This window comes from Nematolebias whitei, chromosome 15 (genome assembly GCF_014905685.2).
Source record: "Nematolebias whitei isolate Nwh7 chromosome 15, NemWhi1, whole genome shotgun sequence".
In the NCBI taxonomy this organism is placed as follows: Eukaryota; Metazoa; Chordata; class Actinopteri; order Cyprinodontiformes; family Rivulidae; genus Nematolebias; species Nematolebias whitei.
In genome coordinates this window covers 2,001,973-2,006,827 of record NC_056512.1, presented here as the reverse complement: position 1 = coordinate 2,006,827, position 4,855 = coordinate 2,001,973, and positions in this window count along the sequence as shown.

The window sequence follows — 4,855 nt, the reverse complement described above, 5'->3', positions numbered from 1 at the left end:
GTCATACTACAATTAGTGGCACGTACCTACGTGTCTACTACAGAGGTACTGCAGGGCAAATGATTCGTGAGACTCTGTCCCATCCAGCTCATCGCATTCCAGTTTACGTGAAGCTTCCATGCAGACTAGATCAGGCACAATCCCATCATAAAGATGGTGCAGACTCCAGGCTTCGAGATGATCCCGTCCTCCACAAGACTGACCAGCAGAGCCTGGATCTCAGCAGCAGAAGCCCGGGTCAAAACAGACTGCACCTGTTCTAACAGCTCCGAGAACTGAGCCACAGTGACGAGGACTGCTCCAAAAGCATCAAGCTCCTGTATGAGACACCGTCTCATCTGGATGATTGAATTTTTTATACATTACTTAAAGGTGCACTGATTTTAACCAGAAGGTGTTCTCGTGGAGGGAGGAGGTGGTTTTGTGTCTACTGGGGTGGGCTGGTTTAAAAACAGAGATTGTAAAAGACGAGGCAGCAACATTATTCTCATGAATATTAGTCGTGAAAGGAAGTGAAGTTTTATAATGTTTATACAAGACGACAATCTACAAGAGACATTCATTTTGTTTCATATAAATACAAAACCCTGATTGTCCACACCAATATGTTATCAGCATTTATTTTTGACTGTCTTTTTTGTTTGTTTGTTTTGATGACTAACTCATGACATTTCATTTTTCATTCAAGTTTATTTGAACAAGGACAGCACATTAAACAATGTTACATGTTAAAAACGAAGCAACCGTTGTTTTGTACAAAGGTTTTCTAGCCACAGGCTAATTTGCAAACCCAGTCCTTGGCTGGACTTTTATATACAAACAGCTAAAATAAAATAAAATTAAAATTAAAATTAAACAGTTCAGTCACACACATGCCTGCTCCTCTATCCTCATGGGGCTCAGTGTTCACAGATTTGGTTTTGTTTCAACCATTTTTTCACCTGGGAATTAAAAACTCTTAAGATCTGTTAATGTTTTTATTGCTGATGGTAAACTGTTCCAGATATGAGGGCCTTTGAATGAGAAGGAACATTGACCAATTGATGTTTTGTAATTTGCAGGTTTGCAGTCTCCATCAACTGCACTTCTTGTTGCAACTCCTGAGCTGCTGACTTTGAAAATCATTCTGCTCACCAGCTCTGGGACAAGACCATTAATGCATTTAAAAGTCAATTTTAAATAAGAAAATTAAAAAAAAATTTGTCAAAGCTTAAGAAATTATATTTCTCCAGTATTTTACAGTGGTGCCACTTCAATGGTTTTTGGTCTAAAACTTTCTGTGCTTGTGAATACACCATCCTCATAGGTTTTAAAGCAGATAAAGTTGCTTGGCTCCAGACAGTGACACAGTATGAGAAATGAGACAGAATCATGGCATGTACAGTGCCTTGCAAAAGTATTTGGCCCCCTTGAACTTTTCAACCTTTTGCCACATTTCAGGCTTCAAACATCCATCCATCCATCCATCCATCCATTATCTTTACCCGCTTATTCCATTTTGGGTCACGGGGGTCGCTGGTGCCCATGTCCAGCAATCACTGTGCGAGGGGCGGGGGACACCCTGGACAGGTCTCCAGTCCATCACAGGGCCACACAGAGACAAACGAGACAAACAACCATTCACTCTCTCACTCACACCTAGGGACAATTTAGAGTTACCAATTAGCCTAACATGCATGTTTTTGGTCTGTGGGAGGAAACCGGCGCACCCAGAGAAAACCCACGCATGCACAGAGAGAACATGCAAATTCCACCCAGAAAGGCCCCCGGACCGGGGTTTGAACCAAGGACCTGCTCGCTGAGAGGCAGCAGCTCTACCAGTTGCACCACCGTGCTGCCGGTTTCAAACATAAAGATATAAAATTTTATTTTTTTATGAAGAATCAACAACAAGTGGGACACAATCGTGAAGTGGAATGAAATTTATTGGATGTGTCAAACTTTTTTAACAAATAAAAAACTGAAAAGTGGGGCGTGCAATATTATTGGGCCCCTTTACTTTCAGTGCAGCAAACTCACTCCAGAAGTTCAGTGAGGATCTATGAATGATCCAATGTTGTCCCAAATGACTGATGATGATAAATAGAATCCACCTGTGTGTAATCAAGTCTCCGTATAAATGCACCTGCTCTGTGATAGTCTCAGGGTTCTGTTCAAAGTGCAGAGAGCATCATGAAGACCAAGGAACACACCAGGCAGGTCCGAGATACTGTTGTGGAGAAGTTTAAAGCCAGATTTGGATACAAAAAGATTTCACAAGCTTTAAACATCCCAAGGAGCACTGTGCAAGCAATCATATTGAAATGGAAGGAGTATCACACCACTGCAAATCTACCAAGACTCGGCCGTCCCTCTAAACTTTCATCTCGAACAAGGAGAAGACTGATCAGAGATGCAGCCAAGAGGCCCATGATCACTCTGGATGAACTGCAGAGATCTACAGCTGAGGTGGGAGAGTCTGTCCATAGGACAACAATCAGTCGTACACTGCACAAATCTGGCCTTTATGGAAGAGTGGCAAGAAGAAAGCCATTTCTCAAAGATATCCATAAAAAGTGTTGTTTAAAGTTTGACACAAGCACCTGGGAGACACACCAAACATGTGGAAGAAGGTGCTCTGGTCAGATGAAACCAAAATCCAACTGTTTGGCCACAATGCAAAACGATATGTTTGGCGTAAAAGCAACACAGCTGAACACACCATCCTCACTGTCAAACATGGTGGTGGCAGCATCATGGTTTGGGCCTGCTTTTTGTCAGTATGGACAGGGAAGATGGTCAGAATTGATGGGAAGATGGATGGGGCCAAATACAGGACCATTCTGGAAGAAAACCTGTTCGAGTCTGCAAGAGACCTGAGACTGGACAGAGATTTATCTTCCAACAAGACAATGATCCAAAACATAAAGCCAATCTACAATGGAATGGTTCACAAATAAACATATCCAGGTGTTGGAATGGCCAAGTCAAAGTCCAGACCTGAATCCAATCGAGAATCTGTGGAAAGAGCTGAAGACTGCTGTTCACAAACGCTCTCCATCCAACCTTACTGAGCTTGAGCTGTTTTGCAAAGAAGAATGGGCAAGAATTTCAGTCTCTCCTTGTGCAAAACTGATAGAGACAAACCCCAAGAGACTTGCAGCTGGAACTGCAGCAAAAGGCGGCGTTACAAAGTATTAACGCAAGGGGGCCGAATAATATTGCACGCCCCACTTTTCAGTTTTTTATTTGTTAAGAAAGTTTGACACATCCAATAAATTTCATTCCACTTCACGATTGTGTCCCACTTGTTGTTGATTCTTCACAAAAAAATTTAATTTTATATCTTTATGTTTGAAGCCTGAAATGTGGCAAAAGGTTGAAAAGTTCAAGGGGGCCGAATACTTTCGCAAGGCACTGTAGGTACAACTGAGCAGATTTTCCACATAAACATGATCTTATAAGACAAAAACAATTTAGGTTTGTCTTAATGGTTTTAAATACTTGCCTTATGTGAGACTCAAAGTTAAGATGGGAATCTAGAATGACACACAGATATTTAAACTCATCCACTCTTTGGATTTCTTTCTGATCAATCACAATTGAAAAGTTACAGACTTTATGCTGGATATTGAAACACATGGAGACTGTTTTATTGCAGTTCAGAGTCAAACAGTGAATCTTAAACCACTGAGACACTCACTCCATCTTCCTCTTCAGTAGCTCTGCTGTCTGTTGTGGAGTCTTTGCAGATACATATATGATGGCGTCTGCTGCATACATCTGACATTTGGCATATTTTCAACTGTCCGGTAAGTCGTTAATGTATAAACAGAAAAGCAACGGACCTAAAATGGAACCCTGTGGAACTCCCATTGTACAAACTGGATTCCAAAACAGTTGGGACACTAAACAAATTGTGAATAAAAACTGAATGCAATGATGTGGAGACGACAAATGTCAATATTTTATTCATAATATAACATAGATGACAGATCAAAAGTTTAATCTGAGTAAATGTAACATTTTAAAGGAAAAATATGTTGATTCAAAATTTCACAGTGTCAACAAATCCCAAAAAAGTTGGGACAAGTAGCAATAAGTGGCTGGAAAAAGGAAATTGAGCATATAACGAACAGCTGGAAGACCAATTAACACTAATTAGGTCAATTGACAACATGATTGGGTATAAAAAGAGCTTCTCAGAGTGTCAGTGTCTCTCAGAAGCCAAGATGGTAAGAGGATCACCAATTCCACCATTGTTGCGCAGAAAGATAGTGCAGCAATACCAGAATGGTGTTACCCAGCGTAAAATAGCAAAGATGTTTAAGTTATCATCATCAACCGTGCATAACATCATCAAAAGATTCAGAGAATCTGAAACAATCGCTGTGTGTAAGGGTCAAGGCCGTAAAACTCTACTGGATGCTCGTGATCTCCGGGTCCTTAAACGTCACTGCACCTCAAACAGGAATGCCACTGTCAAGGAAATAACAGAATGGGCTCAGGAATACTTCCAGAAAGCATTGTCAGTGAACATTGCCAATGCATGTAAACATGATTGTTAAATCATGTTTCTTCCAACTGAGGCGGCTGTCTAAACTGAAGCCCATATTGTCCAAAAATAACCTGGAGACAGTAATGCATGCATTCATTACATCTAGGCTTGATTACTGCAATTCACTCCTGTTTGGCATCAGTCAGACCTCCATTGCACGACTACAACTGGTCCAGAATGCAGCAGCCTGATTTTTAACCAGTACAGGCAAAAGAGAGCACATTACACCAGTTTTGGCCTCACTGCACTGGTTACCGGTTCACTTTCGAATCCAGTTCAAAATACTCATGTATGTCTACAAATCACTGAACAGTTCCC